The sequence below is a fragment of the Panthera onca genome, chromosome D3, assembly GCF_046562875.1.
Source record: "Panthera onca isolate mPanOnc1 chromosome D3, mPanOnc1 haplotype 2, whole genome shotgun sequence".
Classification (NCBI taxonomy): Eukaryota; Metazoa; Chordata; class Mammalia; order Carnivora; family Felidae; genus Panthera; species Panthera onca.
Window position 1 is genome coordinate 64360548 of NC_138350.1, and position 25004 is coordinate 64385551.

The 25004-nt window shown below is 43.9% G+C and overlaps 1 protein-coding gene and 1 long non-coding RNA gene across 4 annotated transcripts in view; both read left to right on the forward strand.

The window, feature by feature from the left end:
* The window catches only part of SETBP1 (SET binding protein 1), a 376077-nt gene that overhangs the window by 119756 nt on the left and 231317 nt on the right, over positions 1-25004 (forward strand). The gene's annotated exons all lie outside the window — the stretch shown is intronic.
* On the forward strand, positions 770-11028 carry LOC144613811 (uncharacterized). Its single transcript, XR_013551237.1, has 3 exons — positions 770-1503; positions 9878-10031; positions 10399-11028. It is a non-coding gene; the product is annotated as an uncharacterized LOC144613811 (long non-coding RNA).

Below are 25004 nucleotides of genomic sequence, written 5' to 3' on the forward strand. Positions count from 1 at the left end.
TGTAAATAAACACAGTGGAGTTCTGTAGCTGTGAAGGCCCAGGCCCTTGGCACGGCTATTCCGGAGTAAGTAGTAAAACATCTCTTCAGGACTGCGTGGCAACTACCCCAATGGAACACTAGTGACTTGAGTTACACTGGAACTAAAAATAGCAGGTGCTGTCATGTACACAAGATCACATGTGACAGGCAGACAGGAATGTGCTCCTCAGGGCTGTGGACTTCTTAGACCATGTCTCCACAGGGGCTGCTTTCAGATTCAGATGCTCCCTCCCCTCCTCCATCTCTTCTCTTTCTTTCCCTCTTTCCTCTTGTGACTTTCCAATTCCTGCCTTTCCCTTTAGGTCTCACTTTCCTCCACAGTGAAAACAAGGAGTTGGACAACTCTTTCCTAACCTTCTTAAATTCCCCTTCTGCTTACTTAGTCTTTCTTCTTCACCTCTTTTGCCCTCTACTTGTTCTCATTCTTTACATTCCTGTATTTTTCTCCAGAACTCCTTCATCTTATCCACGTCTAAACAGGGTAATTCATTAAATGAAGCCTCCTTATATCCTAGATATGATTTACTGTTTTCAGAGAGAAAACTCTTCACAGATTTAGACAATTATTCATTGTTTCCTTAAGTCATGATATCTTCTCATGATTTTTGGAAGATGACAGAGAAGAATGTGGGAAAATGATGTCGTGTTATTGGAACAATTTTTTTTTCCTTTTCCTTTTCCATGCACCACTCTTTTGACTAATAACTTATTCTGGAAAAGAAAAGAGACAAAATCTGGGATAGGTAGATTGCCTTCTGGTATTTGTATCTCTTGGGGAACAAGTTGCCCAGATATGCATGATTTTGAAGGAATAGAGACACTTGAAGCAAGCAAATGGACCAAGCTGGTATAGAATTCAAGGGCTAAACCTCATATGCCTTAAAGTGAGGGATGTACTGTGCACATGTTTGTGTGAGTCTAAGAAGCAGCGTGTTGTGAGTAAGAAAAAAAAGAATAAATAAGTTGGCTTGGACCAGTGGATGATACAAACCAATATATTCTAGGTTCCTCATCATGGGATATTGTACTATGCTTCAAAATCTGGTGTACCTCATTTCAAGCAGCAGATATTTTCCTGAAGAGATACATAAAGTGCATTTTTGTTAATTGAACTACAGAGTCAGTGGAGAGCCTGAGGAAGAACATTGTGGAAGACCATTACATGTAAAATGGGGTAAGACAGCTGCTTAAAAGCAATCCTGTGGCGAACTTACTTTATAAGGACTGGTTTTTGTGTCTGATATCTTTTCCCCTTTTAATGGTTACCTTAAAAAAACTCAATGTTTTTGCTAATGGATCTCAAAGTATTTTTGTAACTCTCATGGTCTGTGAGAGAATCTTCAGTTCTATCCATTGTGAGGAAAGCAAAAGCCCACAATTATGATTCAACTTGCCCCAAACATACAGACACAGAACTTGAGTATAGAAAGGACCGTGGGGACCTTGAAATTCAACCTTCCTTGTAAGTGAAGAAACTGACCTGAACGTGGAACAGTGGTCTCTGACTTAGTGAGCCTCATCCACTCTACCCTCGTTAGAGTCCTATTATGGGATGTTCTTATGTAGCCCAGTCTGAGCTTCTCCAGACCTTGTTACTTACTGGTTTGCATGACTTGCTTTTCCTAGGAAAATAGAGTGAGACATAATTAAAGACTGGGTATCCCTTTGGTAGGCATTTGACACAAGGCTGCTCTGGAATCCTGGCCTTCCCTGGAGGTCATGCTGTATGTGCTTTGACTCTTGGACGTAGTATTCCCTCAAGACCCACAGAACTAAAGTTTTAGGGAGCCTAGGTGGCTCAGTCGGTTAAGCGTCCGACTTCGGCTCAGGTCATGATCTCACAGTTTGTGAGTTCGAGCCCCGCGTCGGGCTCTGTGCTGACAGCTTGGAGCCTGGAGCCTGCTTCAATTCTGTGTCTCCCTCTTTCTCTCTGCCCCTACCCTGCTTGTGCTGTCTCTCATAAATGAATAAATGTTAAAAAAAAAAATTTTAAAAAAGAACTAAAGTTTGGGGACAACTAATATAGGAAATTTCCTCTCTCCAGGGATTTTAATGTATAGAATAATTTGAACATCAACATCCCTCAAGCCCTTGAGGAATGAAATAACAGATTAAGAGCAATAGAAGCATTTTCAGGATACTATAAGTTGGTACTGGAAACTTAGATGGAAAACCTGATCTTTACCTATCATCTGTGTACCTGAGGCTTTGTGTATATAACAGCTGCCAGGCACCTGTGGGGTTGATTGTGGGTCCATGTGTGTGCATGTGTATAAGAGCATGTGTGTGCATGTGTGTGTGCATACTCCTCTTACTTCAGTATTTCACAGCCTACCATTTCTTCAGTTTCTTACTCAAATCCACCCCCCTTCCTAAAGTCATATTAGCCTACTCCATCATGGTCTTCTTAATCACACTGGACAGGGTGGAGGCACTTCTTTCATACTGTTCTGTTGTCCTTATTACCCTTTATGCATTTGCATGCTCTGTTGAACTGTTCTGACTTCATGTTGGGCATTTACTTTTCTTCTTCATGTTGGAGAGCAAGACTGCTTGCTGCTTGAAGGTATGAGTTGTCCTTCTTTTGGGTTTCCCCACAGCTTCAGCAAGACCCTGAGCTCAGCTCTGAGATTGTAGGGTTAGAACATCTTGCGTTTGGGAATCCAAAAAGACATTGACTGGCCCAACTTGTTCATTCAACAAATAAGTTGCTGAACATTTACTGCACTTGCCAAGGTCAACCAGATGAGGCAATGATAGGGCTGGGAAGAGAACCAGCTCATCTAGTCTTATCCCTCTATACTCAAATACAAGTGTCTGAACCAGATACCCAAGTAGAAGGCTGGCAGGTCCTCCATGCTTGTCTGAAGAATGTAGTGGGCAGTCTTGAAATCATGCCTCAAACTTTCCTTTTTTCTTTGCCCGGTTACATACTTGTAGATATCTCCGTTATTCTGAAGTGTCATATCTTTCCACACATAAATGCATGCAGAATGTCGAATGAGAAAGATGCCACACTAGGGAACCAAAGAAAAATAAAAATGTGGAAGGAATACTGATGTACCTGTGAGAAAAGCAAGAGAGCTTCATTAATTTTTTAAAATTGTTTTCCTTATGGATACCTTTCAAATGGTACTTTTTTTAAAACTGCAAATCTGTCTTCTAGCAGCAGAAATGATCACAAAGACTTGTCCCTTGCATCATATCTGAGTCTCCATGCAATACTGTCTTCTTTTGCTCCCTTTTGGGGAAAAGTTATTTCTGAGTTCTGTATGTGCATGTGTGTGTGTGTGTGTGTGTGTGTGTCTGCGTGTCAAGGGTGTTTCTCTCTGATACCACAATGATCTCTGTATATCTATCTAAACGTATTGATATCCCAGTTTGCTTGGGTTTTCCCACCTATGTGACTAGTAGTAACACCTAAACTCTAAACATGCTGAAAACAAGCCTACATCTTTCCAGTAAGTTTTGTGCTTGCACCATGTTCATGACAGGAAGCTTTCCTTTCTGGTAGTGGTGCTTTAATGCAGGGACCTTACAGTGGGAGGACTCAGTTTCCCTCCTCCTTGCCACCTTGGCAGTGGCATCCCATCTTTTTATATCTTAACTCCTACCTGAAGCTTTACCCATCCAAACTGACAGCTTCCATCTAGGGATTCCACTATCACTTCCAGTAGGCTCTCTGCAGCCAGTGCAGAACTGGGCACAAAACCATTGCAAGTGTGTTAGTTTTTACCCCCTGATTACACTGTGTGCTCTGCAAGGCAAGGATAGGAATCTTGTATGTTTTCTGTGACAACAACTTTGCATAGCATGGTCTTGGCAGTATAACGTGAGCTGAGACTGATCAAGGCTCACGACACAGGGAAAAGTATATATTAAAACCACATTTTAAGCTTCTACATAGAGTTTGTTTCTTGATTGCATACTTATGTTGTAGATCTTAAGTTTATGTCCACGGATTTCATCTTTCCATCTTACGAGTTTATTTTTTGTTGTTTTCTGTTAAGATCTTAGTAGTTACTCTACCAAGAAGCATTTTAAATTTGTTTTACTCAATTTAGAATCATGGAACCTTTTCCATCCTATCTTAAATTATCCATGCACCATCATAGAGACATTTCCATTCATATTTGGTGGCTTTTTTTTTTTTCCTTTGAGACACTTCAAGCCAAGAGTACTTGGCAGTTTCACTTTTACTTTGAAAGCCAAAAAACCCCCAAATGGTAATAACATCCAGAATCCCCTGGGCGAGTCAACATTTTATCATTGTGAATTTATTTGCCAAAAGCCCTTTATACCTTCTTGATTAATTTTCCAATGATTCCTGATGTTGGGGAACTAATGGTATCACTCCTTTCTAAAAGGTTTATATTGCTGATTTAGGGTGTTCTGTACCTGCTGGAACTTAGCACTCTCTGGATCCACAGGGGCTCCTGGTCCAAAAGGGCATGAGGTCAGGGCAGCCCCTCAGAAGAAGACTTGAAGTCATTTTCATTATTATAATTATTTCTTCTCATTGAGCTAGCCTCATGATAGTTAAGTTGCTTTCCAAATTTTTTTGTGTATGGGTATAACCAATTTTGGAAGCAACAAATGTTATTTCTGAATCTTTCCTGAATTATCTTGACCTTCTGATCACAAAAAGAAGAAATGGGTCCTTTGGGATGTGACCACATGGTAGTGTGGAAGAAGTCCAAGATTAAGACAGAATACATGTCTAGTTGGCCCTGTCCCTCTGTCTCTGCCTAAACTCAGAACTTCTTTGGCATTCACTGTTTTGGGACTGATCAGAGATACAGGGGATCATGACTTGGAGGCTGAAGAAATCAGCAATTTCACTCAGGAGGGTTAGGCAAGGTGTAAGGGGAAGAGGGACAAGTAGGCCTTGGCTAGTTGGAGATGGCATTCCAGTTGGGGCCTGGCACTATGGAGGATGGCAGCTCTGGAGTGGGGAAGTGGTGAGCTGCATAATGGTGGCTGGGTCTTGATGCCGAATAGCCTAGAGAAGCAAGGAGTTTGGACTTTACCCTCAGGGCAAACAGAAGCCATCAGAGCTTAGAAATAAGGCAGTTGGATCTTCAGATCTGCCCCTTAGAAATTACGTTCCTGGGGCTCCTGGGTGGCTCAGTCGGTTAAGCGGCCGACTTCGGCTCAGGTCATGATCTCATGGTCCGTGAGTTCGAGCCCCGTGTCGGGCTCTGTGCTGACAGCTCAGAGCCTGGAGCCTGTTTCAGATTCTGTGTCTCCCTCTCTCTCTCTGACCCTCCCCCGTTCATGCTCTGTCTCTCTCTGTCTCAAAAATAAATAAACGTTAGAAAAAAAAAAGAAAAGAAATTACGTTCCTTTCCAGTGACAGAATGGAGACTGGATCAGAGGTAGAAGACATTGAAAACCCCCCAACCCTCTGGAAGTTTTTGTGGTTCCAGTAAAGTCATTCCCTTACTGTACCTTAAGTTTAGAGGTAGTAACGGCTTCTCCATTAATCACTGTTTGTGCTCCTCTTGCATCCATCTACATCATTGTAAATTAATTCCCCTTAACTGCCCCGGTTTGGGTACACCATCTGTTTCCTATGAAGACTCTGGCTGATACACCCTTCTTCACACTTCTTTATAATTGCTTGTATCTATGTTTATCTCCCCACTGGCCTGTGAGCATCTGAAATGCAGAGGGCGACCATGTGTCATTCATTTTGAAGTTTTCACCGTTTCGACTGAAATATGTCATTTGCTAACTAAGTTTTGTTTGAAACAAGGATTTCAGAGGCAGAAAAGGTCAGGGTCAAACAGGTTAGCTCAGGGAGGCTTTCAAAGGGGAGACTTGAAGTGAACCAATGGGGATGGATCTGCTGGTTGGGATATATGGAGAGAAACTGAGGGCAGTTCTAAGAAGAACATGAGCACATGTATTAACAGGAAAGCAGGAAAGATCCTTACGGGGACCACAGAGGAGATCGACTTTCCTAGAACGCACTGGTGGGCTGTGTGGAGAATCAGCAGGAAGTACATTTGAAAAACCCTGTTTCCTTTCCCAAGTTATTTCCCTTTCTAATTACATTTGACCCCAGCAAATCTTAACATGATTTTGCTGACCCCTGATCATTTGCTGCATTAAGACTGGGAAAGAAGTTTCAGAAACTGACCACAGAAGAAACATTAAAAAATAAATTAATTAATAAATTGTCATTAACCAGCTTTTTGTGAGTGACTGTGAATCCATACAAATCCTTTATTTCCCCATCCTAAACACCAGTAGGATGCAAATCCTAGGCCAAGTAGGATTAGGTGCCCTGTGGTGGTATATAACTGTGGGGCTGGTTGCTTCTCTGTTTTAATTGCTGGCAGCAGAATCCTGAAAGACAGTTTTTGGCATGAAGGTTTCCACTTGCCCCAGTGAGAATATTGTGCATTTCTTTTGAGGCACTGGAAGGTTCAGATGGGGACATTGAGGAGGATGTAGCAGGAGTTTGGGGAACCAGACTGAAGGAGTGTGCAAGAAATGTTTGGATGACGCTGGGTAATCTGACTTTCAAAACTGCAATTAGATGACCCTAGAAACATGAGACTTCTCTTCATTCTCCTACAAAGGCAGCTCCAGGAAAAACCAAAAGTTCAAAATATGAATCCCATAAATACACATTACCTTTGTGTCCCAGTCTGGAATTAACATGTTTCAGGGAAGAGTAATGTGTGTGTGTGTGGTTCCTAATCTCAGACTTTAAAAGGAAAATTAATCTGCCATCCTGAAAGACTCCTTGGCTCTATGAGGGAAATGGATATAAAGGGAACCGGCCCATAAAAATGGGTCAAGGGGTTACCCATGGCCTCCAGCATTTTGCGGATCTAGGGAAGAGGCTCCGTCAGGCAATTTGTCCTTAATGAAGTCTCACATACAGATAATATTGTTCCTTTAAACAAGAGCTTTGTCTCTCATTGGCCACAGCTCATTACCCTGGTGTCCAAAAGTTGGGGGGAAAGCTGAGGGGTGGGTGGAGTGGAGGAAACTCAAACCCAAGTGTTAGGAGGCATGATTCATGAAAGATCTGGCCAAAATGGACAAGAGAATCTCTGGAGCCTGTGGGTCAGGGGATAATAAGCAGGTTATAAAATAGAAACACTCAGAATAACCCTTTTCAGGAAAGAATCTAATGCAGAAAGCAAGAGTCCCTATGCTCTGTTAGAACAGCCAGTGTTGGGACTGACACAGTCCTCCAGGCTCCCATCTGCTGTGCAAAAGGGAAATTGCCCTTAGAGCCTCCCTGCAAGGGTTATTTTCTCCCCCATTTGTACAGGTCCCCATGGATTTAATGGATTTTATCACTGCATTTGTTGGAAAGGAAAACAGCGGGAGAGCTCTTATCCTGGGTACCCTTTTCTTCATTTCACAAAATATCTCCACCTTTCCTCTCCTCCCAACACATATTCAACCTGCTTTATTTTCCTGTGTGAGGCCTCTGAAATAGGCAGCAAGGGACGAGGGAAGGAAAAAATAAAGATTTGAGAGTCAATAGAACTGAGTTTGAGTCCCAGCCCTATCTGGTGAGTGTCCTCCTTTCTGAGCATTCATCTGCAAGGGAGATACTGAACTAGATAATGTACAAGGTGCCTTCCAAATTCTAAAATTATGTAAAGGTTGGAAATGAAAAGTATACTAGAACCCCTTTACAAAGACGGAGGGAAACTAACTTTATAATATTAGGCTGAAAGAAATGTGCCCCTGTCTTCATGGTTTCCTGGTGTCCATTCACAATCAGATTCAAGCAACACTTCAGTTAGGAGACCCTCCCCCAACCCCCCATCAACTGAGTCGAATAGGAGATGCCAGTTCCCAAGGCTTTACAGACCTTCACTTTCACAGCTGAGTGAATAAGGTTTGATTTAGGGATTGGAAACCTTAACTGTAATATCTTTTGCTTCCTAACATGTCATGTCCATTGGATTTGGGAAGCAGTTTTATAGAACTTTAGAACATTTGATGTAACTTTGCATGTAGATCACTGTGTTGAGGGATTGAAGAAAAGAAACATTTGAATGGAAGCCTATAGGCCCCTCCCCCCCCTTTTTTTTGCTCAGAAATATAAAGAATAATTTTTTAAAGCCGGAAGGGATCCTGGGTATCACCTAATTCAGGGAGAGGCTTCAAGTGATAAATCTCTTGGAATGTTGTGCAGAATTGTATTCAAATGTGAATATATGTATTTTCTGAAGAGAGACATATGAAATTAAAAAAAAAATTGTGAGCAGGGGTCCTCGCCCCAGCAAATTTCCACCTTTCTCATTTTATAGGTTAGAAAGCTGAGACTCCAAGGAAAAGTGTTAGGAAGCTGAGACCCCAAGGGGAAGTGCCTGATAGCTCATGGTCTATCTCAGAGCCAGGGCTTAAACATAGATTTCTACTTTCTGCTTATTTTGTTTGGGTCTGTTGCAGACAACTTGCTATCAGCATTTTAGACCAGGCCTTAAATTTTAAATTCTTTGAAAAGGTAGCATACTGCATTTACTTATGAAGAGACAAAACCCATCTAGCAAGAGATTTTCCGGGCTGCAACTCTTAACTCATCCACCCATCTAGCCCCATGTCTCTCTGGACACTCATCCAGACAGATGTTTAAATAAATACATGCATGTACACATTCACATGTGTTATTCCACATATGTCCCTGTGGCAGTGGCTCACATGCTTTGTGGGAAGAGGGAGACACCAGTGAAAATGGTGTGTTTTTTTAACTGGCTAACAAAAAAAAGGTTACAGTTTTCCGGTCAGCCTGATCATTTTTTACCCTCCCTCTGCAGTGCGGTCATGTGACTGTGATACTAACTTCTACCCACTGTGTTTGGAGCACACCTTACCAAGTAGAGTTTGTAGTTTTGAAATGTAACATTTACCATGACTGCTGAAGAAACCAACAGATCTAAGGAGGATGGGGACAGAAAGTAATTTTATTTACAGTTGCAGTTAAACCTTGCATTGACACCAAATATCAGCCTTTGTCTTTCTTCCTTCTGCCATGAGGAGGATTAAAGCAACACAGAAGCTCATGCCCCCATATGGTGGTGCAAACCTATCATGGCTTGCAGTATGCAAGAGACCTTCAGTCACTGTCTGTCGGTGGGGGTCCCAACAGGGATGGGCATTCTTGGGATGGCTGGTCCAAGAGCTGACACACATAGACATCATTGGTTTCTCATGCTCCTTAAGGCTGGTGTGGTGACTTTTCTGAGCAGGATGACCGGCTAGCTCAGCAGAGAATAACAGCTTGGTCTTGTTCCCCATAGCAATGAGCTCTAGGAGGCCCAGGAATACCTAACTGGGCAGCCTGACAGGTGCCCCATCAATGCACCCAGGGCTTGTAGGGTTAAGGACTGTGGGAGGCACAGAATGGAGGGCAGTGTTGTCATGAGGATCGTGAGAGGAAGCCTCTGTGTGAGCCTTTGCCGACATCACTCTTTGCCTCGATTCTCAAACTCCTCCTTCCCCAACATACAAACGCACAGACTGAGACACACACACACACACACACACACACACACACACACACACACACCTGCAGAGGTTGTGCCTTGTACCACAGTGATACTGGTCTCATTCCTAAAAATACTTAAATAAGTTGGGGTTTTTTTCCCCCCAGATTCAATCAATTTGTATTGATACACAGGATCCCATTGGACATCTATGATTTGGTTAGAATTCTGATTGATTTTTAGTCCTTGGTTCCTCTAGAAAACAGGTGAGCAAGAAGAAATGGTCTGTAACGCCCCTGTGGGGTGAATGGTTTCATTAAATGAGCACTACTTTTTATTCTCCCAATCATTGTATTTGGCTTTTCACATCAGCTTGGCATGGTGCCCAGAGGGATCTGCTGGTGCCTGGTTGACCACCTTTTCTTGGACTCAGGACAGTTGCCTTTTCCTTGGCAACATTGATGCTTGTCCCCAGCCGCACTTTGAATTGCCTCTTGCCAACACCTTGAAAACCAAGTTTCTAGAGGTGAGTTGCAATGAATCCAACACGTGAGCTGGAAAATGACAAGTCATGGGGCAGTGTTTCTAAACGTTTATAGCTGGAGGAGAGCCTTAGCGTGTGGGGATGCCACACTCAGCAGGCCTAGGCTTTCCCTTGTTTTGAGACTGTTTTCTTTAATGTGAAAATCCCACTGGCCAGGGGTGGTGCTCAGACTGTCACTTCTGTGGCATTAACAGTGGGTGACTCCAGGAGGTCTCTTTGGGCCCATGTCAATGATGTGTTCATTTTGAGCATCAGATACCCAGAGAACAGAGAGGGGACATGCTGTAAAAGGGGAGGAAGGCACTAAACTGCTTCTCTGAGAATCCTTTCCCACTGATGTTCCCTACAGTCAAACAAAACTCAACTTGAACAGTCCATTCTGTCGCTGTGTCCTTTCAGACTGTCTTTGAAATTGAGGCGTTACCATTGGAAGATACCCTATGAAGATGGCTTCTCTCCTAGAATGTCAGAGTATGTAAAAAGTTCTGGCTGCTGCCTGGGCGGGGGAAAGGCTTTTCTTCTCTTTCCTAGAGGAAGCTCTCCTTCTCTATCCAGAGACAAGTGCTGGATGGAGATGCAAGGAAAGAAGCCAAGAGCTTCGTGTCTCAGCCACAGGCCTCACAGGCTCTCGGATTTCCTACAGAGCATGACAGTGTGGCCTCACTGACAGTGTACTAGACAGAGAGCAGAAAGCCTTCTGTGAGATCTTGGACCTCAGTGGTCCCATCTGTAGATGAGAAACTGGAATCAGCCCCCAGCTCTATCAGGCTCTACATGTCTACGATGTTGCCAATCATTAAAAAGGGAAGCTACACAGCTTTGCCTTCTGAGGAAAGAGAGAGTACGTGGGGATTGATCCAACTTGTATTTAGTAATTAATTTGTTCCATAAACACATAGTAATTCTACAGTGTGCCAGACACTCTCTTCTGGGATCTGTGGATTTTAAGATTTTAGTCATAACCTCAGGGTCATCTGAGAGCTTACACCCAAATAGTCTGCATCTGTTTCTGGACATGGGGATGCTAATGGGTTTTCAGCTCACAGGTTAACCTGGGCCCCCAAGATCTGCTGGGGTGTTAGAATAGTGCTGGTGGCCTTCTCTGCCAGTCCGATCCGTAAGTCCTTTTGGTCAGGTTCCCTTATGGAGTTTAGAAACACCCCTGATCAGGTGCTAAAGTTTCCAAGTCCCATAGGCTAGAAGTACAATGATGAGTAAGGTCAAGGTTCCTTGTTCTCCAGGAACCCTCCGCCTAGCAGGAGATGGAGGCAGAAAGTGGCCTGAGGCAAAGCCTGAAGGAGCAAAGAAGGGGCACCTAACCCCATGCGAGTATAGGGGTAGTGGGGAAAGTGGGAACAGAGAACCTCACCCAAAAGCAGAGGATAGCATCTTCCAGAAGCTACCTCTGCCTTATTTGGTTTGGGCAGAGTTCTATAAAAATATATCCAGAATCTGCCTCATGTTAAACCTGTACCAGATGCAAGATAGTTCTTGTGGAAATAGAGGTTTCTGTGTGGGGAGGGGAGATCAGCTTCAGAGATCAGACTGGCCCCATAGCATGTAGTGACCTGTTTTCTGCCCCCGGGACTCATGCCCTTTCGTTGGAGAGGCAGGTTCTTCGTCCAAAATGGAGACATGCACAAGAGTGAAGGGTAGTCAAAGAGAAGAGTGATGACTTTGATAGCAGATTCTTCAGATGGTCAGGAAAATAAAGCATTTGACCACAGAATGAGGTAAAAGGAAATGACTTTAGAGCCACTGAGACTTGAGTTTACTTCTGTTCTGAGGTCTCTAGCTGAGAACAGAAAGTCTTCACACTTCCATTTCCTTACATGTAAAGTAAGGGAGGGCACTCTTGCCTCTTGACGTTGGTATGAGACTTGAGTTCTAGTGATGTGGAGGTGGAGGGGCTCATTGGAGCGGCTCTGTCTCCAGGTTAGATGATGGTTGGATTCCACACACCAAGAGTCAGTCCTTCATCCTCAGAACATGGGTGAACGTTTTCCCGGACGATATGCTGGACTTAAGGTAGACTGATCCCCCTCTGGAGCTAGGGCCTTTCCCTGGTTATGAAGGCCACCCCAAACTTTGTCCTCTCTTCCTTCTCCCTCGCTCCTTCAGCACACTCTGCTCACCCCCATCGGTGAGGGTCCGGATTCAACACTCCTTCTGTGTCTGAGTTCTAGAAGGGGTTCCACTGACACACCAGTTGTAAAGCTGCTTCTTCTTCTTCTTCTTCTTCTTCTTCTTCTTCTTCTTCTTTTAATGTTTATTTATTTTGAGAGTGAAAGAGAGAGAGAACGTGTGTGCATTGGCATGAGCAAAGGAGGGGCAGAGATGGAGGAAGAGAGAATTCCGAGCAGGCTTCTCACTGTCAGCATGGAGCCTGATGTGGGGCTCGAACCTACGAATTGTGGGATCATGACCTGAGCCGAAATCAAGAGTCAGATAACTTAATGGACTGAGCCACACCAGGTGCCCCAGGGCTTCTCGTTCTTTATTCAGCCATATAAGTCTTGCATTTGCCCTCCTGCCGGATTGAGATAGGGACCACAGGAGGCGGAGGATGGAGAAGAGGCTAAGATTTCCTTTCTCTTCAGGCTCAAGGTAGTGCAAGTGGAAGTGGAGGTTGCTGTGTACAGTTGTGAGGACCGTTGGCTCAAAGGAATCAGAAGAAATTTAATAAAAATCCCAGCCCAAGGGTGAAGTCAAATGCCTCTGGTTCCGTAAAGGTTAATTGATTACAATAAAGAGGGTAAGAGTTCTCTGTGGCTTCTTACACACTCAGAACTGCAAAGCAGAAATATTATCTATTAGCTTAAATGATGGCAAATTTTAGGCGGCCTAGGAAGTAGGGGCGTCCAGTGGCAAGCAGAGATTAAATAAAATTTCCTTCCTATTTAACTGGATGTTTGATTAGTGGACCCAATGCTAAGTCCTTTAGAGTCAGACCCTCTGAGCAGAAGTACTTGAAGCTTCAGGGAGGAGGCAGATGCAAGCTTGCTGCACTGTGAACTATTGCCCCTGATATTGTGCAGTGTACAACTTGTGCAGCTGTGCATGGTATTCCAGGAGGTCAAAATATGAGCAGAATTTTTTAAATTGGATTGCATTTGACAATCATATTTGTAGAAAAGGTTCACCTGATTGGTGATATAGCAGGAATACAGGTGTGTGAGGGTGGCTTACGAACAAGAAACCTATGGAATTCAGGGACATCGAATCCTGTTTAGCACTTAATGTGAATTGAAATCTTGTAAATTGGGCTATGTGTTCTGCTGCTGGCATCAGAATTATCTTTTTGGCCAGGGAGGACTGGGTGGAAAGATGCGGAGCTCTTGGGCTTGACATGGAAAGTGCCAGGAGCTCAGTGTACACTTGGATTCCTGTTCTCTCCTCATTTTGGAAATCAGTCAGCTGATACTTGCTAAGATTTTACCATGTGCCCAGTGTCAGGTACTGAGGTATGATAGGGGAGTATGTAATTCCGGTCCTTAAGGATGCATCTCTGTCTGGATGAAGACACAAAAGTTAGACCGCACAATCTGACACTCAGGTGTGTGGTAAAAGTCATCGAGGCTTCAGAATTCAGAGATGGGAGCTGTTAGCAGGGGTTTGAATTGAACTTGACACTGTGAGTCAGATTTGAGGGAGTGCTCTAAGGATGGGTCCATACCTGCTTCCTAGGGTCAAAGAAGGCAGACGTGGGCAATAGAATTTCAGATTATCCAATTAAGACTTATTGCCACTGTTTACTTTGGTCATTTTCTTGGGGCTGGGGTTCCAGAAATTTGAGGTTTTTTGATAGCACCCCCCCCCATTTTATTGAGATCCCGTGATGTATACACATTGTGTCATTTAAGGTGTACAATGTGATAATTTGCTGCACATATTGTTTAGCACGATAAGATTAGTTAACACATACTTACCTCCCATAAGCACCATTTTTTGGTTGCTGATGTTATGGTTGACACTGCCTTTTGCTACTAATACCCATGTTTAATATCCCTGTGTGATATGGGCATCTGGTAGCTTCTAGTCTGTGTCTGTCTCTTGTATCCCTGTCTTACAAGCTTGTGGAGTCAGCAGGGTGACAGATAGAACCCTACTGGAAAGAATGAAGGTGGAGCCAGGATTACACATTTACCGCTTTGGTCAACCGATATGATTGCAATCTTCCAGATTTTCTTTGAAGCTGAAACATATGTTTCTGTTGCCAGGCAGGTGAGGACCCTGGGACCCAGACAGGCAAAATGACAGCCTCAGGACACACACATGCTTAGTGACGGGGCTGTAGCCTCTCTGGGCCTTCTGTTTCTTCATCTGTGAAGTGACAGGCTTGAAAGACATGATCTGGGAGGACCCTCCAGCCCAGTGGCCTGAGTCCGTGTCTAATACAGCTTCCCTGATTCCAAGTGAATGCACTCTCTGTAACACCAGGCTGTTTCTTTGGCTGAACAAAAGTGATTTGATTCCCCAAATCAATAAACAAATTAGAGAAACAGTAGAGAGAGAGCCTGGGAACCAAGGGACAACAGATGAGAGAAGGCCTGGCCTAGAGAGGGGAGAAGTGGGAGGGGCTCCCAGGGAGCTTCCTACAAAAGCCAGAGCAGGGCAGGCAGGGCAGGCCTGGGAACCAAGGGACAACAGATGAGAGAAGGCCTGGCCTAGAGAGGGGAGAAGTGGGAGGGGCTCCCAGGGAGCTTCCTACAAAAGCCAGAGCAGGGCAGGCAGGGCAGGCAGGCCAGGAGATTGCAGCCTTCACTGGCCTTTTTCATTCTGTGGTGTCATCTGCCTGGGAACCCGCTAATGGGGGGTGGGGGTGGGGGGAGAGGGGTTAGGGCAGACCCCTGAAGGGGGAGAGAAGGAGAGGGGCTGTGTAGCAGGTGCAGGCCAAGGTTACATTGCAAATACTTGGGAAGGACCCAGGGGCCAGACTGCAGGGGCAGTTGTGAAAACATTATCTTGGGAAAATGTGGAGAGAGGTCTGCAGCTGGCTGAGGGGAGAAGGTGCAGAAGGAGGAAGGAGGGAGCCCTCTGGGGAGGGGCTGGCCAAATTCTAGAAAAGGCCAGTGGTGAGTTTTGTACTTCAGTGATACCTCTCTGCCTACCTTTACTGGAAGGGAATTTTCCCATCGATGTCCAGTTATCAAGACAAGACACAGCCCCTCTGTGGACACCAGGACGTTGCAGAGAGAAGTACAGCCTTTCTCTGAATGAGTCCTCAGCTGCCTGCTTTTACAATCTGTCAGAGGCCTGTGTTTAGTGCAATAGGGCCCCTCAGCTCATCAGCCACATTGTCCCCCTCCCCTTTAAGTTTTTATTCTTCTAGACTGAGTTTTAACAAAAAAGCACTTAGGATTTTTTACAAAATATCTTTTAAATTGATTATTCTCCACACTCCCTTCTTCCCCAATGGGTCCTTTCACCTCTTTCTGACCCAGAATACTGTGTGTCTTGCTTTGAGCTGACAAGAACGCATTAAACATGGATCCAGCCACCGACTTAAGGAAATTGACCATCTTCCAGGGCTTGTTCTGTTTGGGGTCAGATAATAATATTGCCCTGGATTAAGTCCAGACAGCATTTAGGAATCTTCGGGCTCATTTTGTGCATTCCCTCAGTTGACAAGTAGCAAATCTGCACACAGCACCAGCCCAGCTGCATCCTTGAGAGTAAAACCAAGAGGCCATGGATCCAAATGACTTAGTGTAGGCGTAAGAGGAGAGCCAAGAGACTTTGCTAGGAGTGCAGGCTGGTAAGAAAGAAGCATTGCATTTGAAAGCTGGAGGCTTAATTATGTTCCAGACCAGCCTCCTCACCAGGCAACCACAGCCCAGACTGGGCAAGTGACTTTCCTAGGGTCACATGGTTAAATACTGGGGACTCAAAAATATAATGTCCAGTCTCTGTCATTGTCCATTTGACCACCCTAACGCAGAACCCAGGCAAGAATCTGGCCAAATAATGAGCGTTGCACTTGAGCGTTACACCTGCGTGGGGAAAGTGTGTGGTGAGTAACCACTTTAAAATCAGTCATCTTGGTCTGGGATGATTGTGGGTCTCTGCGGAGCCAGGAGGTGCACTGTGGGCAGCCACACTTCCGAACAAAACCTGGGACATGTGTGTCCTGGGGACAGTGAGCCATCAGATTATGTGAACTGAGAAATCCGAACTGTGTTGAAAAATCTATGACCTTTCTTCTGGTTCTTGGAAATCTACAACCTTTATTGTTCTTGGAAATCTACAACCTTTCAGAGCATCTTCAGATCTTCCAAGAATAGGTGGGTTATTGCATAGGACGTCTATATCTTGCTGCTTATTTGCTGCAGGCTTACCTGTTTCAAGCAGGTGTCTCCATCACTCTGCATCCATGTTGAGTTTTGCAAATTATCACATTTAATCCTCTTTTACCCCAGTGTTAAGTGACCTCCTAAACAGGAAGTGGCAGGCCTGGATTTGAAACCTTGTCTAACACCATGTTACACACTCTTTTGTTAGTCTGTGTTGTCTTTTGAGAGGCAGGTGTTTGTTTTTTTAATTATAGAGATATTTCATTACAAACTGTTTCATATATAAAAAAGAAATTTATTCCAGTGGATTTATTTATTTATTTATTCATTTATTTATTGCAGAGGATCATAAAATCACTGAACCTTAAAAAAAGAAGGACTTCGGACTTTGTTGATCTCAGCCTCCTTGTTTTGCAGATGAGGAAATGAGGCTAGAACTATGAAATGACTTTGGCCAAGGTCAGGCAGTAGTGAGCCCAAGACCCTCAGAACAGCGTGCTTTCCACTCTGATGCATGGACTCCTTTGGTTTACAGCTGGTGTCCATGGCCATTGGGGTAGTGACCAAAGGTTGCCAAGGTGACAAGTGTCCTTAGTGGGTTTCATTTAGTGTCTTAACTCCTGCCCCCATTCCACTGATGTGAATCACTTTTGAGAAGATTGAAATCATACCTGCCTACCTCTTGCAAAGTTAAAGGTGGCCTACACAGAGACCCAGGGGACATGAAGGATTATTTCTTTGATGTTTGTTATTTTCACAAAAGCATTTATAAGAACATTCTGAGAGTTCTTTTCATGAAAAGAAAAGAAATACACACACACACACACACACACACACACACTCACACATTTAATGGGATTATGTTCAGTTGTTACAGTGCCCTTCTAACCATCTCTGTCTGTGAAAACATGCTACAGTGCTCCAGTCATTGTTTCTATCCCTGTGAATTTGTTTTCACTTAATATTGTCACAAGTACAGGGCACCTGGGTGTCTCAGTCGGTTGGGCGTTCCACTTCAGCTCAGGTCATGATCTCATAGTCAGTGAGTTCGAGCCCCGCATCAGGCTCTGTGCTGACAGCTCAGAGTCTGGAGCCTGCTTTGGATTCTGTGTGTCTCTCTCAGCCCCTCCCCCCCCCCCCCACTTCTCTCTCTCTCTCTCTCCCTCTCTCTCTCTCTCTCTCTCTCAAAAATAAAATAAAAACATAAAAAAATTTAAAAAAATATTGTCACAAATACTTCTCCATTTGTTGTTAGTGATTTTAGTGAATAGATAATATTTCACTGAGCACACACATACACATACACACACACACATGCCCCACATTTGTTTTAATAGTCTGCTATTATTGGACTTTTGAAAGCAGGCAAATAATTTTGTAGGTAGCTTTTTATTCTCTGGGATTGTTTCATTAGGACAGATACTTGAGAGTGAGAAATAGACGTCCCTTTTACCTCTTGATATTTGTGTCATGTTAGTTTTCCAAAGATGAATCAAAATGTCACCTTTAGTTGGGGGTGGGCGATCACCTGGTTTCCTTTGATCACCAAGATCAAGCACCAGATACGGCCAGAGCTCATGCCCTCTCCCATGAGAACTGAGGAATACTTACCCACCACTCCGTCATCTGAGAGTGTGGGTATAATTTTCCCTTCTCATCCTTCCTCTGCATAGCAGTGGAGCTTTTCTTTTTATAGTAAGTCTTACTAGCTTATGTTTCCTTCTTTTCAGACAGTCACACAAACATTTTTGGAAGTAGGTGGAGGTGCAAACAGAAATGGAAGCCCTTTCTCTCAATCTTCACAGCCTCCTGAGTGGTAACAGAGGGCACCCCTGTATTGTAGTAGGACACTATAGTCCAGAGGTTAATAGCCTACTCAAGGTACTGAGCAGGCTGCAGAAGTGAGACTCACAGTCAGAACCTTGTACTGGGGATCCAGTGTTTTTCTTTTATTTCCCTAGTTTTACTGAGATATAATTAGGATATAAGCACTGTTTAAATTTAAGGTGTACAGTGTAATGATTTGACTTGTGTGTATTGTGAAATGATTTTCACAGTGAGTTTAGTTAACATCCATCATCTCATATGGATACAAAAAAAGAAAAAGAAAGTGGAAACTGCCTGGATCTGCCTTGGCTCAGGTGATCATGCTGCACTCGGGTTAAAATACAGCCAGCAGGTAGGAAGTGGATACTAAGAATTTCCACTGAGAAAGATTGTTCCAGAATGAAGTAGGTTTGCATGTATCCCACGTGTACACCCTGAGGACAAGGAAAATTGAACTGATCCCAAGCAACAGCAAAAGGTAAAGACCATGGCCAGGTCTGGGCAGGCAGGCTCACTCTTTCACAAAAAGGGGTGCCCTGTTGCACTTGCCAGTCACTGCTGGTGGTGGAATGGGCTGGCAGCTGGAAGCTGTACCAGGCCTGCTAGTCCTTGGGGCTTAAGGAGGCTGGCTGGTTCATGGGGGAGTGGCAGCAGTTGCTGGCGGCTCTTTCTGGCTTGCTCAGCAGGAGAACATTCCTCACCAGGCCAGCCCCAGCTGGGCTTAGAGCCACCCTGCTGAGCGCCACGTGGCAGGTGGGCAGTAACATGACTGGAGCTTGGGTTCTGGAGCCCAGTGCTCAACCTACAGCCTAGTGGTTTCCCTGTTTCAGGGCTTTAGTTTCTTCCTCAATCACGCAAGGTAGGTAAGAATCATAAATGGACCAGGGGAAGACACTGGAAGGCAGTGAAGGCATCCACTCCTTACTTTCCTAAGTCTTGGAACTTCTGATGCGGTGTTTTCCTGGCCACCAGACAGAAGGAGTTCTGGCACCTGCTTATCCTCTATCTGGCCTGGGCCCGTGAAGTCTAGCCTGGTGTGTGCCTCCATCCTCAGCCCAGTGTTTCTGAATGGTGGGGGAGGCACGGGCGGGGGCGGGGATGTGGGCAGGGGTTTACACTCAGGCTTTTTGTCTTCTGCAAGCTGTGCACACACAGGGCACAACTTCAGGAAACCTCTGTGATGTTGAGGGAAAAAATAGCACTCCCTGCTCTACCCACTCCATCATTCACACACCTTTTTCAGAGTGTCGACCCCCATGCCCAAGCACTGGAAATACGGGGATGAAATGGCTCTGGTGGCCAGAAGCCATGTCTAGGTCACTCAGAGGGAAATACTGCGTGTCTAGCACAGTGCCTGGGACATGGTGATTGCTCAGTTAACACTTGTCTCAGAGACTGACTGAAGACACAGTCTCCGATTTCAAGGAGCTCACGATTTAGTACAGTAAGACAGATGGATGTATCGTCACAGTGACATTCTGGTAAGTGACTTGAGAGAAATGTATACCTGGTAGCTTGGGAGCCATCAAAGTAACATTTCCTTTCATAGAAGTAAGAGGATTACAATTTCTTATTGGCAGGTAAGGATTCTGCTTCCCACAGGATGTCCGGAGAGATATATTCTTCCCACAAAGATACATTGACTCTGGAAACAGCCTGTGTTGGTGGAAAGCAGTCTGGGTTAGGAGTAGGGAGACCTATGTTCCAAACCTCACTGGCTGACTGCCCTCAGACATAATCTCTATGTGCTGCAATTGCTTTCATATGTAAAATCAGGACATTTATTCCTTCTTTGCCCACCTCCCAGAAAGGTGTTGCTTAAAACCCCTACTGGCTCCACAACACCTACAGAATAAAATCCAAACTCTGTAAAGCAGAATCCAAGCTCTTTACAATCTTACCTCTCTTTCCTTTGCACCTGGCATTGTCCTGAATTTCCTCAGACATTCTTTATCTTTCTCTACCCCTGTGCATTTGTATGCAATGCTCCCTCTGTCTAGAATTGACCTATTCAGAGACTTTCCAAGCTCAGCTGTCCCTGCTTTCTCCAGAAGAAGATTTTCATCCTCACCTATAGCTGCTCCCATGCTCCTTCAGCCATCCTTCTAATAAAGAATTCATTTTTCCTGTTTCCCTTTTCCTGCTTATGCACCTGTCTTTCTTCTCCTTTGGTTTCTTAAAGGCTTTGGACTCCCCTCCAACTCCTCTGTTCCTGACACATGGCTGTGTTAAGTAAGTGCTTGTAGTATTGTTGAATATATTGGAATAGACTGGCTCCTGGTCTTTCACAGCAGTGGGTGGGGAAGAACCATGGGTGGAAATAAAAAGAAGCATATTTCAGTTGAGCGTTCAAAAGAATGTCCTCAGAATCAGGGCTGATCATCAAGGATATGGATCCCATTGGCATATCTGGGGATTTGTGTGTTGTTCCTTGCTAGGGACACCTGCCTTGGGGAGCTGTACCCCACATCTGTGGATGCACAACTCATTCTGGTGTGGCTCTGTGTAGAGCAGAAAGGCAGAATGGGCTGTGGTTCTCTGGAGCCACTATACAAAGGATATACCTCTACTGATTAAAACCCACTACCTCTCCCTTTATTTCTTTGATTTCCTTGTAACTGTTCAATCATTGTTTGCCGATTGAGTAACTGCATTTATCAGTATGACAGTGACTTAGGCTCTGCAGAGTGGAGTGATCCAGGTTGAAGCATGACTTCTTCATCACCAGGCAGTCCAGGTGATGAATTGTAATCTGGAAAATTATAGCTTCTTAAGAAAAACAATCATGTTGTACTCCCTTTTTTATCTTCTAGCATGTTTTCATAGCTTCTTGCAGTGTCTTTAATATGAATACTTACCAATTTCAATTTGAATTCTAAAATAATTGACAGTTGATACTAAACCACTGATTAGCAAACAAATTCCAATCAAAATGTCATAGGTGTTTCAATTCTTCAGGTATCGATTCCCTAATTCCTTGTAGAATCCACCACCTGCTGTGGAAAAAAGTGACTAGGTTACATTTAGGCTGCGAGACTGCAATTCTTCAAAACCTCCTTTACTAATAACCCTCCTGTCCAACCAGCCTCACCCTCCAGCTGCCCCCACTGAAGATATTACAGGTGTCAGCCTGGAGAGCTGGACTCTAGCTCACTCCCTACTGTGACAGAGGTGGTGCATGACAATGGCTGGTCTATCATTGAAAACCTAGGTCTCTGAATGAGATGTCCCCCAATGCTCTTCCTCACAGGTACATGCATGGCTATGGCCCAGAGTCACCAACTATGCAATTGTTTCCAGTTTGAGTATAGAAAGAAAAAAGACTTTACCTTTGCTTAGCTCCTTATGAGTTATTCATTAGAATATATGGCTGCCTACACAAAATATCAAGCAGACTCTAAATCCTAGAGTAGATATTGGTTACCTGAAAGCTGTTAGCATTTAATAGCCTAAAAAGAAATAAACATTCCTGGCTTTGTTTTCTTGCAGGTGATATTAATGAAAAAGATACATGCTTCCATCCATCTGGGGGAGAATACCTAACAAAACAAAAACCAATGCTAGGTTCTCCCTCCCTGTTCTAGTAATTGTGATTCTATTTTAAGAAAATGAATAACTGAAGAACACATCTTTTATTTAGCAGGACATAGGTGGCATTTTTTTTTATGCCTAGCCTTATTATTTGGTGCTGAAAACATTTGCTTTGTGTTCAGGACTTGCATCCACTAAGGCTTATGAGTTGGGGGTGTCAGTACCACATACCGACAGGAAGGCATTCTAGAACATGCAACAGCAATACAGAAGGGCCTAAGAGGTCACTCTTAGGTCAAGGAAGTTAAAACCTTGCAAAAACACAGATTCATTGCTTTTCAAATGGGGGCTTTTGTGCAAAAGGGAAATAGGAATGATCTTTATTAGCCAAGTGCCAAAGAAGTAGAAATGCAGATAATGTTAAGTATGAGAACCAAAACGATCTTGGAGGCCAGTGCCCTTGATTCACAAGTAAGAAGCAATTTGACTTTTCTTTTCATCATACTGCTTAGTTGTTACATGTTCTTGAGGTGAGCAATGGAATTAGTTGAATGCAAAAGAAAACAATACTTGATGAATCTTCAGTGCAAAAGCACTTTGGCTTAAGAGCAACCATGGCTGGGGCACCTGGGTGTCTCAGTTGGTTGAGCATCTGACTTCGGCTCAGGTCATGATCTCACAGTTCGTGAGTTCGAGCCCCGCATCGGGCTGTGTGCTGACAGCTCAGAGCCTGGAGCCTGCTTCCGATTCTGTGTCTCCCTCTCTCTCGGCCTCTCCCCTGTTCATGCTCTGTCTCTCTCTCTGTCTCAAAAATAAATAAAACATTAAAAAAAAATTTAAAAAAAAAGAGCAACCATGGCAATAATTCCAAGTGGCTGAGGGGATGACTCTCCAGTGTCCTGACAATGTCTCTGTCATCCCAAACTCCACCCAGGTCCCATCTCTACACCCCTGCACAAATCCCGAGACTAGTTGTGGTGCCTCGGAAGATGGGGGTGGGGGATAGGGGAGGAGAGTATGGATCTTAAGATGGCAGGCCCCCTGCCTCTTGGCTGCTCTTACAGTCCACCCATCCTTCAGTGTTCGTCTCAAGCCTCCCCTCTGCTGGGTCCCTCACAGAGCATCCTGTCTCTAAGAGCCAGTACACGTCTCATCTCTGGTACACTCTGCCTGATACCTGGTCATTCGCTTCATACAACATCATGTAAAGGGTTTTGTATGATTTGTATGATTCACTTGTATGGCTTTTTAATGTGGCAAGTACACTAGATTGTATCCTTTCTAAGGGAGGTTTCTCCATTCACATTTGTTTTTTATTGTCATACCCTACTGGCCCAGTGCCTGCCTAAAGTCAGTGCTCTGTAGGTATTTGTTGATGGATTTCTTCATTGCTCTTCTATATTTCTGAAGGTTTCACAAAACATTTCCATGGGTATGCCCTTAGCTTTTATTCTAAAGAACCCACTAAATATTTAACACTAGCAAAGTATTTTTCTAAATGAGAAGTTACAGCTTTGGGCTATCTCCTATCTCTCCTCCTTTTTTTCCCCCAAGAGCATTGCCATTTTGAGGCAATTCATAAAAAGAAGAGGGGAGAGAAGAAGGAGGAGGGGGCAATGAGAAAGGGACATAGTGGCTAGGAATCCAATGGAGAATGGGGTGGATCACTATGGACAGTAAGTAAAGGGTCCTGGCCCCAGTGCTAGGAGAAAAAGGAGCAAAGAAGAGTCTTGATCTTGCTGGAGACATGGGGACTGCACTCTTCTGCATGGACACTGTTCCTCTGTTCTACTTACTTGGACTTGTGTTCGTGGCTTCTCAGCTCTTCTCCCAGGAGAGAGGGGCACAGCCTCTCCAGGACATTGCTTACCCAGTCATAGAGTTATTTTTTATCTTTTATTCAGAAACTTGCTCTGTCTTACTCTGCTTGATCTCTAGGTGTGGACATTAGGTAAGATTTTTTCATATTATGGTGATAGCCTGGGATAGGAATGTATATCAGTTGTTTACTTATCAAGAAGTTATACCTTGTCTGTTTCTAAAGGAATTTCAGAGGTTTACAAGCATAATACAAAATCCAGCTATTATGGGAAGGGCAAAGCAGAAATCATCTAAACAGAGTGATAGCTATCTGGTTCCTTCAAAGTTCTGATCATCTACCTTGGGGGACTGACTTGGGCTGTAGGTTTGCTGGAAGCTACAAGGAAAAGGGAAATATTTTATATGACCACTTCCATTTAACAAAACGCACACATTTACCTGCAGAATATTTCCCAAAGTATCTTTAAACAAGAATTGTTTCTTATGTAGTAGACAGTATTTTCAGGTCCAGTTTTAGAAAAGATAAACACTAATCAAGCAGCTGGCTTTCAAACTGACCTCCTTGAAATGTAGAGGATATAAAGTTAAATTGGAAATCCAGGAAAACATTTCCAAAGTAGAATAAGATGATATGGTTCACCAACTTTGGGGTAACCCTCATCTGACCCATTTATCCCAAGACAGTCATAAATAAAATAATTTCCTGGCTGCTGCAGATTTCCTGATGCAGATTTACTGGATGATGCAAATAATAATAATAATAATAATAATAATAATAATAATAATAGAAATAATAATAATGTCCCCACCTTCTCTAGGAACTTTTTATTCAGTCATATTCAGTCATTCTTTCATTTCTCAAAGGTTACTGGAACAGCAGAATAGAATAGGAATAGTATAGCCCTTGGGATCACAGGACCTGAGCCTAACTTACAATACTGCTACATATTAGGTGTGTGACCCAGGACAAGGGAATTAATCTCTTTGTGCCTCATTTCTTCACCTGTTAATAAGGAATCACTATTACCTTGTTTCAAGGATTAAATGGAATTACACATAAACAAACAACTAGCATAGTACCTGGAATTTCATAGGTGTTCAATAATTGTTAGTTGAAACTTGTTGTATCAAAATACAATCAAATATGTGATATCTTCTCTTAAGGAAGGGAAGCCAATAAGAGTCCAAAAGGAAAGTTCTGGTAGAGGGATTTTCACTGGTTCAAAATATACTTGGTCCTTTGGAATTTCAGTGTTGTTGCCTTTCTTACAGGGCAAAGAAAAGGATGACAAGGAGGTACCCCCTTGCCACCCTCTCTCTGAGCTGCCAGGCCCTGGCCCTGGCACAAAGGTTCACTGCATTCAGCTCTCCAGTTGCTTTGTACCTGTTGGGCCTGCCCCCATCCAGGGGCCCTTTTGGCCTTTCTTTTTTCCTCTCTCAAAAGACCCCAAGGGGGTCCCAGGGCCCAGTGGCTGGACTCCCA